General features: G+C 38.1%; 1 pseudogene; it reads right to left on the bottom strand.

Moving 5' to 3' along the window:
- LOC108718534 overlaps positions 1 to 13,707 on the bottom strand; it is a 544,081-nt pseudogene that overhangs the window by 243,620 nt on the left and 286,754 nt on the right.

Here is a 13,707-nt window from a genome sequence, read left to right as displayed (position 1 = left end):
ACCCACAACAGATGTGATATAATGTTCCCTCTTCTGCCTTACATCTCCAACATAAGGATGATAGTGAGGGGAAGAATTCTTTTAGTTGGGTTGGGGTTCTGTACCAGTGGGAGAGGATTTTGTAGTTCTATTCTTGGAATTGCAGCATGGAGATGAGGAATTTGAGAGAGATATTATTTTCCTCGATGTCTCCTCTGTTAGTTCATAATTCAGCTCAGTTTCCCATTAAGTTTTGAATGACACACTTTGGTCTGTAGACATAGCAGGGGTAAAAAGAGAAAAAAAAAACTAAGATGGCTGCATTTTTCCCATTGGTCTCCCAGTTGGGCTGTGCCTCCTTTATAGGGTTAGTTTCTAGAGTTAAAGGGGCTGTTCATTTTTAACACTTTTTTCAATTTGGTTGGTCTCAGATAGCTTACCAGAAATAAAGGCTTTTCTATGTGTAACTGTTTTTCAAATATTGAAGCGTAAAGTTAATTTTTCACCTTCTAAAGCAGCTCTGGGAGGGGGGGTCACCGACCTTGTAAACTGTTCTAAATTGATACATTTGTTACCTTTCTTACGTTTGTCCCTGCTGAGCAGAATCCCTGAGTTTCATTACAGGCAGCTGATATAATTGATACAATAGTTGCTAATATTCCAGAGATGCTGTTGAGAAATGTATCAACTAATTGTTGCAAAATTGTAACAGTTTAGAGTCTGCACCTGAATTACTGAGCTGCCAGATAAACACCAGAGACACGAACATTCAACTTTAAACTTAGATTTTGTGAAAAATGGTAACAAAATAAATAATGGAAGGTGATTGAAAAAAAGTCTTTATTTCTGGAAACAATTGCGCTGAAAAATGTGTTTGGAAGGTGAACAACCCCTTTAACTCTAAATAAAGTGTGGCAAAAGGTTACATGTAGTGGGCATAAGCCACATTTTTGAGAAAGCAGAACAGAAAGAAACATTACTGTACCCGTGCGTGTGTCTTGGTATATAAATGTCCATTAAATCATCTGGTGGCAAGTGATAAGAATGCTCTAGTCTACAGGTAGTGTTTTTTGCTATTCAACCAGAAACATTTGCTTAACAGAATACCAAAAACAAAACAAACCCATGGGAGGGCGAACATAAAAAAATATTGTTCCTCCTTTACTGATGGCAAGAAAGTGGTGGGATTCCAGTCACACAGTGTATCAGTGCCCTGTATAAGGTTAAAGCTACATTTGTAAATCGAGAATAAAACGGTTCTTGGAGCTAAGATCATTTCTGCCATTGCAAAATATCCCAGGAAAGTGCTATTTCAGTGCAAAAACCTGTGGAATAAGAGGGAAATTCTTCATCTAACAAATATGGTTGATACGATCTATGCAGTTCATAAATGTTATTAGAAGCCCAACTTACTAAGAACTATATGATTACTCAGGCCTGCATCTACCGCCTGTATTAATAGGTTTGCTGGCAATAAATCAGCAAAAACTGCCTACCCTTCTACTACAATGCACTCTCAGATAGAGCAATGACACAATCATTGAGAAGTTACTACCTTTAGGTACATTGGGCAGTGACATACAATGACCCGAGAGGCAAGACAACACAAAAACGTACTCAACATCACGTGTGTTAAACTAAAAGGCAAGTTCCCCGCTTGATAAGGACAACACTGTCGGTGCAGGTGTACAATTCAGGATGACTGTACCTTTGTACTTACTAGCTAGGAAATTTTTCATATATTTAATCCAAACCTGAAAAAAAAGACATTGCTGCTTGTTAATCACATACTATGCATAAGAAGAAGCCTCTGTTTTGTAGTAACATACAAAAACACAAATTGTTTTATATTGGCTGAATATAAATATATACTGAAGATCACTCTTAATTCTACAGACTGTTGAGTGATGCACATTGGTATACCCGGTGGCTTGCTCACAACCTTCCATTTGATATAAATGCTGTTAATATTATTTCCAGGATAGCTAATACTACTACTACTACTGTACCCCTATTCTTATTTCATATAGCTGGTAGCTATTCATAATCTGGTACTGTAAACTGTGGCAGAAAATCACCCCAGGGGATATAACATGGTAGAAGAACAATATAGGGCTGCTGCAAAGCGTCCAGTTAAACCAGGGGTGTCCAAACTACGGCCCATGGGCCAAATGCAGCCGATATCTATTTTTAATTGGCCCACAGCATGCAAAAATCCCGACAAGTTTCTCAGCAGCTAGAAAAAAAAGTTTCTAACCAGGGTGTCATTAGGGGGCGGAACCTACAGTGCTTCAGTGTCAGAGACTCTGAGAAGCGTGTTAGAAGTCCTAAACTCCGCCCTCCCCTCCCTGTGACTGGAGTTTAGTGTAGTGCGGGGAGGGGGGAGCCGGTAAACAAGTGGAAGCATGGCTCCATCCCCCTTCTACGCTGCTGCCAAACCTGGGCTTGATCCCGGTGCTGTTCATCGAGGCGGTGGCCTGCCTGTTACATGCTGTTTGTGCTGGAACTGTGTGCTCATCTGATGATCTGTGAGTAACTGCTTCGTGCTTGGCTTGGGGGAGGGGTGGATTAAGGGAGGCTGCAGCCGGGCAAGGGAGACCTTACTGTGTCAGTTACAGATGGGCGTGGCCAAAAAAATTTGCAGCGCTACACGGGCCAATTAAAAATGGAGAGGACCTGCACAGCGTACCTACGTACTTCACCTCGAGTGAGTGGCCCGGCTGTTTGTGTATTTTACCGCCTATGGCCCTCGGTGAAAAAAGTTTGGACACCCATGAGTTAAAGCAAACTTAACTTTTTATAACATAATTGCAGAATCGCAATCAAAACCATGCAACTACAGCTATGGCAACTTCGTCCTTATTTATCTTTCAGCTGCAGACTCTATGGCCTACCTTGACTGTCTGTGGGGTGAAGAGCCTGCCGGGTTAGCACAGCCATTTCTATAAGCTCGGGGGTCCTGAAATCCAGGAGCAGAGGAATCCAGAGCAGTAATGGTCCCTAATGTTTGGGACCTGGGGTTTTTCAGATAAAGGATCTTTCCATATATGGATCATCATACCATGGGGCAAAAAGCAAAAATTCACCAGCGTGACATCATTTTGCCACTTTGCCGATTTACGAAGTGGACCTACTCTAGCGCTACTTCGCACCCTTATGCCAGACAAAGTTGCGATCTGGCGAAGGGACGTAACTATGCTAATTCACTAAGTTGCTGATTTTCGTGAAAGTTACCTCTTGCGCCAGACTTTACTTCGCCACCTCATACCAGGTGAAGTGCAATAGAGTAGATAGGATTTGCTTAAAAAAAAAAGAATTTCTAAGTCCCAAAAAACGCTGGCGTCTTTTACTTTTTAAGGGTGATAGGCTGAAAAAGACACATTTTTTGGGGGGGTACCCTCCTTCCCCCCTACATTTCCTAACATATGGCACATAAACTATACAATGGGCACATGTATAGGGCAAAATAACTACTCTATTTTATGAAGGTTTCCCAGGCCATTGTACTTTAACTACACGCCATATGCAAATTTGCGATCAATAGCGTAACTTCGGACCGCTGATCGTAACATCGCTAGTGCAACTTCGCAAATGATCGGTTACTTGTGCGCAACTTCGGCTCTTCGTGAATTTGCGCAGCCCTGGAGAATCTACACCTGGTGAAGTGCGGCGAAGCCAACACTGGCACAACTTCCTAGGTAAGTAGATTTGCCCCCATGTCTGCTAAAGATCATTTAAACATTAAAATAAACCCAGTTGGGTTGTTTTTCCACCAATATGGATTCATACGGTTTAGTTATGGATCAAGTATAAGCTACAGTTTTATTATTACAGAGAAAAGGGAAATAATTTTTAAAAACTATAATTATTTGCTTACAATGGACTATATGAGAGATGGCCTTCATGTAATTCAGAGCTTTCTGGATAATGGATGTCAGGATAAGGGATCATACCATTCACAAAATTTTGAAAAACAAATAGTGCTTTCCAGTAGTACATTTCCATAATACAGACATTTTACACCAGACACCCAGTGACAGACTTCCTTTAACAACCTGTATCTATCAGAAATGTAAGAGCTTACAGTAAACCCACAGAAAGCATTTCCAGCAACCACATTCAAGAGTGCAGTGATCACAGCTAAGGATCCTGCCATTCCTCTAGCCATATACCTGGGATAGGCAGGCTTAACAATGGAACATCTGGGGAAGGGAGAAATTAGCATGATTCCTTACACAAAATGTGCACAACCAGATGATGGTTAAGGAAGGAGGGGGGACAGAAAAAACATAAATCAGAGACTATCCTTGCAATAGATTTATATTATATTTTTGAGTAGATTATTGCAGTGAGATAATATATTATGCAATATACTTTAAAAATAATTTCTTAAACAAAAAACTCCTGAGCTCCTTCCACAAAAATCCCAGCTTCCTAGTTGGCCATATTGCTAGGGAACCAGAAACTCAATATAGATTATTTCTGTTACTGTTTCCCAAAAACACAATGCAACACAATTTCTAGCCTCCAAATCCAATAATGACACTTTGTGCTTTAAAGAATCCAAGGAGAGATTAAAAATTCAGTGTCTAATCTAAAACAAATATTACCCACTACATAAAAAATTACAAATTTATGGAAAAACTATGAACCATGAAACAGTACTGTGCATTAAATACACATTTTGCGGTCCATGGAGATACTTTATAGCGAGGTTCCCCATGGCGCAACATTTCAGCTGTAGATGAACAACAACCCTTAGTATCTGCTAAGTAAGCATTATAGGAAACCGCTGGGAGTTGTAGTTTAATCACAGCTGGAGGGTGGAAGGTTTCAGTTAGACGTCTGAAATCGTCCCATTTTCATAGTTTTAAATTAAAATACGAATCTGCAAAGTATAAAAATGATCAAAGAAAGGGTCACAACTGTCAAGTAGGAGAGTCCATGGAAGGGACGTATGGATCTATATATTCTTACCTCCAGGTGCTCTAATATATAAGGGGGGTTGGTCATGCCTAGCTGCAGCATGGCACCCTCAGGGATAACTTCAACCAGCTTCCATAAGAGAGTGGGGAGATCTGTCCCAATGTCTCTGCCATAAGCTCTGGTCTTCGCTGGTCAGCCAGATCTCGCAGACACCCTCTGTGAATAAACCGAGATAATTAGTTCAATTTTTTTTTTTAATTTTATCATACAGCTGTTCCTTTTTAATTCAGTTCTGCACGCGGCTATTATGCCGTCGCTGTGGACATTCAATTGTATATTGAAGGGAAGCGTGTCCCTTGGGCAGCAGTGGGTTATTAAGTTCATTTTATGAACACCGGAGTACGGTAACAATGAGGTAAATTATCACCGAGTTCTGAGAGGAGATTTATATTCACTGTTCATGACCAGCATATGGCATCTTAAACAGCATCTCTTTCAGGGCTAATAGAGCACAGCCACTTTCATCTATGTACTCAGCAGTGCAAACTTCAGTCAGGGAATAAAAGTATCCTTAGCAGCCACATGTCGGCTCCCGCTACAAGAAGAAATATGTAAGCAACTGAATGCACTGCCATTATTACAGGACTTCACAGCAAGAAGCAGCCCTAATGTTGTAGCAGATCCACTTAACTTGTAACTAGAAATCCCCCAACTCCTCCTTGTGTATTAGCCCACTTAGCAGCCACTTTTTCTTTTGTGCTAAAAGGTATCCCAGGTATAAAAGGTATTGTAGTAGTGGTGTTTTTTTTAAAAGCATAATGAAAAAATAATCCGTATTTTGTTCCCAGAGTCCTGGTGGATTCCTGTTGGTGACACTCTTTTTTCAAAACCCTAATTTTCAGCAGCAACAACCAAAAATTCCTAATCTCACTCACTATGGAGCTCTTTGGAAAATGGGTTGCTTTGAATTTACAAAGGAGAATGAGGCAGTAACCCAATTCCAGTGCTCCTTAGTGAGCTGTGTCTGTAGATGATATACCAAAAGTAAGTATCCAAAAGTTACCCAAAGAACAAGTAACTAATATCAAACTAAGTCAACAATGATCACAAACACATGTGATTTCATGGCAACACCATTCCAATTCAGGTTTTGGACAATCGTCATTTCAAACTAATATCAAAACTAATATCAAACTAAGTCAACAATGGCCACAAACACATCTGTGATTTCAAGGCAACGCCATTCCAGGTTTCAGGTTTGGACATTCATCATTTCAGGTTCTGGAGAGAACTGTGTCTGACTTTGCTACAAGAGTTGCAGGGATAAAAAAGCTTAGCAGCAAAGGAGACAACTAAACTTTTGGCAACAAATATATGGAAGCTTAAGAACTAACATGAGAACAGAAATAGGACAGCACTAACAATGATTGCAGATAAAAAAAACACCTATCAGTTTAATCATGTATTTCAGTGAAAATAACCCACTTTCCTACACAAAAAATGGATTGAAGTAGTAAAAGCTGGCATATGCCTCTTTTTAAGCATTTAAAAATGTTTGAAGAGTAATCTGAGCAACAAAATAACATACACTATAGGAAATATTAAAGTGAAAGAAACATTAACATAGAAAGCATTAAAGTGGGTGATAAAAAAAACCTCAAACACTGCCAGAACAATTGTTCTCCATGATAGCCCCATTCAAATCAATTTCACATTCTACTGTCTCAATATAATGGGAGATTATTTACCCACAATGTTTGATTCATATCTATACGACTGTTCATGCGACTGCACATGGTTTTCTGGGTCAAGCCTTTATTCGGAGTGATGGTATATACAGATTAATACTAATGCTGGCATAAGCGTTAGATTTCAGATGCATTACTACCCTCCTGGCTGCTTTGTAGTACTTTGCACAAATCTAATTTCCAGGTATTAGGACCACAATCAGATTAGAGTCCTGCTCCTTTATTTTCCTAGGGTGACTCAAAGAATTGTCTACTTAATTGCAAATGGATTTTTATCCGCATAAAAGTTCTACACCTGTAAAAGCAGAGGTGCTGTAAGAAAGAGAGAGTGAGAGCGACTACCAACTGCATACTCAAGAATCACTTTCCACTACTAATAAGTCCAAGGGGCAAATTCACTAACTGGCGAAAATTTGCCAGCGCTGGCTTCGCGCACATCGCAACACTTACATAAGTACAGTGAATGGAAACCAGCATGATAACACGCCAGGCGTAAATTCACCTGGTCAACGCTAATTCACGAAGATCCGAAGTTGCGCACAGGGTACCAAACGCTGGCGAAATTACGCTCAGCAGTTTGAAAGTTATGCTAGCGTTGGTTAATTAGCATACGGTGTGCAGTTAAAGTACAATGGCCGTATATGCTGCAGCAAATACATGACACTACACAGGTGCCATATGTTAGCAAATGTAGGGGGGGAAGGAGGGTACCCCAAAAAAAAAAAATTACGATCTTTTTCAGTCCATCACCCTTTAAATAGGAAAAAACGCCTATCTACTCTATTGCACTGGCCTGGTCTGAGGTGGCGAAGGCAAGTCTGGCGATAGAGGTAACGGTCAGTAAAATAAAAAACTTAGTGAATTTGCATAGTAAAGCTCATTCGCCAAACCGAAAATTCGCCTGGCGTTTGAGTGCAAAGTTGCACCAGAGTCTACCTCCTTGGCGAAATTATCAGCGAAGTGCTGAAATTAAGCCACTTTGCCCTTTAGTAAATTTCCCCCTAAGCCTGCATCAAGGTTAACTAAAGGAAAGTGTCCAATAAATGGAAAAAGAATGGAAACCCATGGTTTCAAGAGAATTGATGTAGCCTCTTAAAGATGAATGGAATATCCATACCTGTCCAGCCTTGTACACAAACACAATACTCTTAAACCAGCACAGTTCCCCCTTTTGTTGTGCTGAATGAGTACAGTGAATGGAAAACAGCATGATAACACTCTGCCGCTTCGCTCTCGGAGAACACAGGCCTTCAGTTTGAAGGATTTCAGAAGCATTTCTATATCAAGAGTTCTTCAGCATAAAAACAGCATTTCCCTATTAGACTGAATCACTCCAGCGAGTGCTACAAGCTGCACAATGCATTGATAAGACAGAGGGGGGAATTATTTTCTTAGAGACAATCAGTTTGGAAAAGTAACATTTTATGTAGGTCTTCTAAAGATAAACAGATCAATTGCACTGTATTACAGCTGGTGCTCTGTATCTTTAAAGGAGAACTAAAGCTTAACTAAAGAAGTAGGATAGAACTTTTTTACATATTTTGGGCTTCTGTACCAGCCCAAGGCAACCACAGCCCTTTAGCAGTAAAGATCTGTGTCTCCAAAGATGCCCCAGTAGCTCCCCATCTTCTTTTCTGCTGATTCACTGCACATGCTCTGTGCTGCTGTCACTTACTGAGCTTAGGGACCCACTCACAATATACAGTACACATAGAATATAGATGCCACAATATAAAGCTGAATCGTAATCAGTACAGACAATTACTACATGGCAGCACAGAAACCAGTGTAACTAGCATCACAATTTAATTATCAGCCTGTAGCATCAGCTTATATTACAGGCCAACCTCATTTTCTGCTTCATAATTTGCAATCACCCCGAAGTTTAGTTTAGCTTAGAGGCTGTTACATTTGCAAAAGGAGGCTCAACTAAGTATTGATGTAATATCTCTGTTGGGGTGGCCAAATGTATGCACCTGTCTAATTTTTTTTATGATGCATATTGCATATTTTCTGTTGATCCAATAAACTTATGTCACTGCTGAAATACTACTGTTTCCATAAGGCATGTTATATAGTAAAAGGAAGTTGCTACTTTGAAAACTTTTTCAAATGTATATATATATCTTTGAGAAAGGCCTAGGAATAGGCCGAAACGTTAGCCTCTAGCTTGATAATAAAAAAAACTTTTAATATATTTAAGACCTGTGAGTGCAGTTTCTACTGGATTATATATATATATATATATATATATATATATATATATATATATATATATATATATATATATATATATATATATATACACACATACACACACACATATATATATATATATATATATATACACACACACATATACACATACATATATATATATATATATATATATATATATATATATATATATATATATATATATACATATATTTGTACAAACTGTAGTGGAGCACTGTACCTGTCTGCGACAGTATGACCTATATGCTTTCATTTAAGTAAATGTAATAAGTGAGTTAACTTTGGGGGAGAGTTGTGACTATTTTTAACATGACACACTTTACAAAATATTGTTCTATTTGGGAAATGTTGTTCTGGACAGCAATGTTATATGATAATGCTTATTACTATAATGCAGGTTTTTTACATATAGAATACTGCACTCTGTATTAGCCATACTATATGTTATATGTCATATTGGGAGGATCCTTATAATAGGGGAGGTGTGTTCATGTTTAGTGAATTGCCTTTAAATAGGATATGATGTCAGTAGGTATTATGATGCTTGAGAAAGAGAGGGGAGCCTCGAAACATTGCAAGATTGTTTGGTAAAATATTTTTTGTTATTCATACAAAAATTTACTTTTTGTTATATATATATATACATACATATATAATAATCCAAAAAATATAAAACCGCACTCCAAGGTCTTGAAATAGTGAAAATAGTGGAAAGTGTATTTCAACGTTTTGGCACACTGACACGGGCCGTCTTCAGGAAGTGTGGATTTGATATATATATTTATTTATATTTATATATAAACTTTTTTTTCTAATTTTGGTTCTGTACATTACCAAAATGAATTTTAAATGAAACAACTCAACAGTTTTTAGCACATTTTGGGGTATATTTATCAAAAAGTGAAGTTAGAGATCTCCACAATCCGCAGAGTGAAATACCGCCAACTCTCCATTCATTTCTATGGGATTTTTAAAGGCATATTTATCAAAGGGTGAAAGTGAAAGTTCATCCTTTCAAAATGAATGGAGAGAGGCAGTATTTCACTCTGCAGACTGTGGAGATCTCTAACTTCACTCTTTGATAAATATACCCCTAAAAAGTTCCCTTGCAGTAAGTCCTTGCAGTTTGCACCATCTAACTGCTATTTTAAGAAGATACCCTCGTCCCTATAGATAAAAAGCTACATGGAAGCTCGTCGCTTGACGCTATCACATACCATATTTCCCAAGGTTCTGGACATTGTTAGATGTGTGTGACACACATATTGTGTAAAACTATGACCTAAAAAAGATCTTACTATGAAAAATTTGCCCAGAGGCATTTGGAGGAACTGGAGTTTGTGATTGTGGTGGTGGGGGTGCCCCAGGCGGTAGTCCTAGTGGGCCCTGGACCACCCAGTCCAACATGGTCAGCTCCCATACAGCTCAGTGTGATTCAGAGCTTGATATGCTGGGCAGATGTACCTTTACTCCAGTCTCACATATTGTATAAGTAGCTGATGACTGGTCTCAACTAACTCCTGCATAGTTGTAAAGGAAAACCTTTTCAAAATAGGGTCTTGGTAGTTTAGCCCTTTAAATGCCACCTGCCATAAAAAAAAAATTATTATAGGTATTATTATAAAGTTCCAGGGTGTATACATTGAACATATTACCATAAACTGAACATTATCACAACAACAAAAAATAGGATAACTGATAAAAGAGGGCCCTGCACAACAGCTATGATATTTTCAAAAAAGTACCATTGCCATGTAGTCAAAAGTTTTTTCTTATAACATGGCATGATCAAAGAAAAGTCTTCCTAGAAAGGGCAAATTTATCTTTAATTTTCTTATAATACACAAAAGCCATGAATATCCTGTAAGTTATATCATTATAAACAGTGACTAGTGATGTCATCAGTTATAAACGGTGAGAAGTGATGCCATTTTTGTCATATGACTCACTAAAACTTGAGTATTATAAAAAATAAAGTACCCCTTGTTGGAAAATATGAGGCTATTAGAGTCTATAAAAGTCATGGAGCTCCTCGGTGACTTATAATGTCCTTATATTTTACAATAAGCGGTACTTTATTCACTATATATTGCATCCAACGATGGCCAGTAGGACATTCAACCCGTTGCAGTTTGTTTGTACATTTTCTTTATGTATGCATTTGGGCTTGGTATCTTACACTCAAAACATCTTTTCACATTAGTCCTTCAGGTTCACAATCTGAATAATGCATCATTTACTATGGGGCACTTGGTTTAATGAGCAACTTTGTTATCATGAGCTCAGTTGTTATTATCTGTGCAAACTTCCATAGCACTGAAATTAGATACTTGTACAAACTAAATATGTATGCATATATGTGAGTGTATATTTTACACTCTTTATACAGATTTTTTCCTGGCATAACATTATCTTTTGTTAAAAGGGTTTTCAAGCAAAATGATCACACAAAAAAAAAAAAAAAATCCCATAGAAATGAATGGAGAGTGGCAGAATTTCACTCTAGAGGACTGTGGTGATCTCTAACTTCACTATTTGATAAATACACCCCTATGTGTTTGGGGCATAGGGTAAAATGAAGATTTGGGGAAGCTTAGCCTCCCCAAACCTAGCATCCTTCAATTACAGGTTGAGCAAGTTTTTAATCATTTTTCAAGCAAAATGATCACACACACACACAAAAAAAAAAAAAAAACTTTTCAATGATGTAAACTGCCACATCAAGGGTCCTGATCTAGCATTTATATTTATTTATATTGTCTAGCGGCCAGGCTGTTTTGCCTAAATAACAGAACAGCTATTTTTCTGCATTATTATTAAGTCACAAAAATGGTTCGGGGTTCCCCCTGAATATAGTTAGTGTAGTCCCCAGAAAAAAACTGTTGAAAGGTCTGCAGGCCCACGACTGTACCAGAGCTAGCATATAAAAGCTGGCATATGCATCTGTTCAATACGTATCGTATTACTTATTCAGTCTGTCTATACACATATTATAACAGGCCAATTTTCCTTCTAAGCTGTACACTTTTCGAGGCCAGCTCAACAAATTGTGGTGCGCACAATAAATTGTGTGTGAAAACACAAATTGTTGCATTTGTTCTGTCTGAGCGCACATTTTTAAAAAATGTGCGCACAAAATAATGTAAAGAAATACATTTGCCCAGTTTGCGGACTTCCATGATGGAGGTAATAGCCAGGACATGTCTCAATAAATGAATGCATAGCTACCAGTGGCCTAACTAGTTGTTACTGGGCCCCATAGCAAATTCAATTTAGGGCCCCAAAATATTTATAAATTGGCCTATTTTACCAAGATATATTAAAATTGCTAATTAATTAGGGTTTCACTGGGCCCCCTACACTCCTGGGCCCCCCTGCAACCGCAGGGTCTGCTTCCTCTATAGTTACGCCCCTGATAGCTACAGCTGTAAAATGTATTGAAAGCAAAATAGTTTTATTGAAGGCTAAACACTCAGATCATGAGATCATCTTCTTTTTGAGAGAAAAAAAACTCCATTAGCTGACCTATGTGGGGAAAACACTTTTTTTTATAAGGGGGGAAAGGCAGAACATTTCAGAGATTACTTTATAATAAAAAATGCACATTATAAAGATTTCCCTATTACTTTCTTCTCCTTAACCAACTCACCAAAGTCAAAGGCCCTCCATTTATCTTTCATCTGCTCTCGACTGTCATTACAGATAATGGAGTCCCAAGAATAAGTAATATGTCCATAGAAGGCAATTACAATAGTAAAGGCACCAAACGGCTACTTAAAAAAATTAAAAGGAGAGCAGCTCCTATTACGGAAATGTCAGATCATCGTTATTCTGCAGTTTTAGGCATCTTTCACACCGGAAGGATAAATGTACTTTTTAATGTTGTTGTGTCTTCAGAAAAGCAGGGGAAACAAATTGAGATTTGTGCCTTAAAACCTTAAGTAATGAATAGATACAATTTGAGTAATAAGGATCACTTAATGATATTTTTATATACGTTCTACATTTATTTTACAGACTTCTATTTTCCATATTGTAGTTAGTATTTCCCATTGGTTTTATTGCTATATTTGTTAAGGATTATGTCATCCTAACACAGAGAACTCTATTTACAACATCCTCTTGTTTAAATAAATATAAGCAGTGTGTTAGGTTGTGTGGATATTTTTTTATTCTAGAACAGGGTCTCTCTACAGGATGTCTCAGCTCCAGGTTCTTAGCACTGACCTTCTCTCTTGTCCTCACTCCATTATCAATATCAACACAACCTCACTGCTATTCCTTTTTCCATCTGAGACTTATTTTGGCAGCTTTAAGAACAGCCGAGACCACTGAAATACATCTCCTTCGGAAATCTCAAAGACCATCTGGCAAGGGGAGGCCTGACATAAATGTTTGTCAAAAATTGCCTGCAGTCTCAAGGACAATCAATCTAAGGCTGCCATGCCAACTCCTTGGTCCTGGCCTTTAGAACAAATCACTAGATGAACTTCAGGGTTTTCTTTATGGCTGAAAAGAGGCAGGGGGAGCTTTGTGAAATGAATTCCATTTTATTTCATCTTATTGTGCAGTTTAATGTCAATATCAGCACATCCATTTTGTTGATCTTGGAAGGGCATTTTTATTCTTCTTAGAGCAATCAACGACATTAAAATGACTGTATTCAAAAATACTTCCTATTGAATATGTATATTTTTTCCTTCCTTTCAAATTTTTTTCTTTTTAAGAAACTCCCTTTTCCTCCCTGAAGCAGACAAAAGTTACAAGTTACTATAGTAAATATAGCACCTCAGGTCTGCCGCGTGTCCCTTGTGGC

Source organism: Xenopus laevis, chromosome 6L (genome assembly GCF_017654675.1).
Source record: "Xenopus laevis strain J_2021 chromosome 6L, Xenopus_laevis_v10.1, whole genome shotgun sequence".
NCBI lineage: Eukaryota > Metazoa > Chordata > Amphibia > Anura > Pipidae > Xenopus > Xenopus laevis.
The sequence above is the reverse complement of the archived record's forward strand: the minus strand, read 5'-3'. Positions and strand labels throughout refer to the sequence as shown.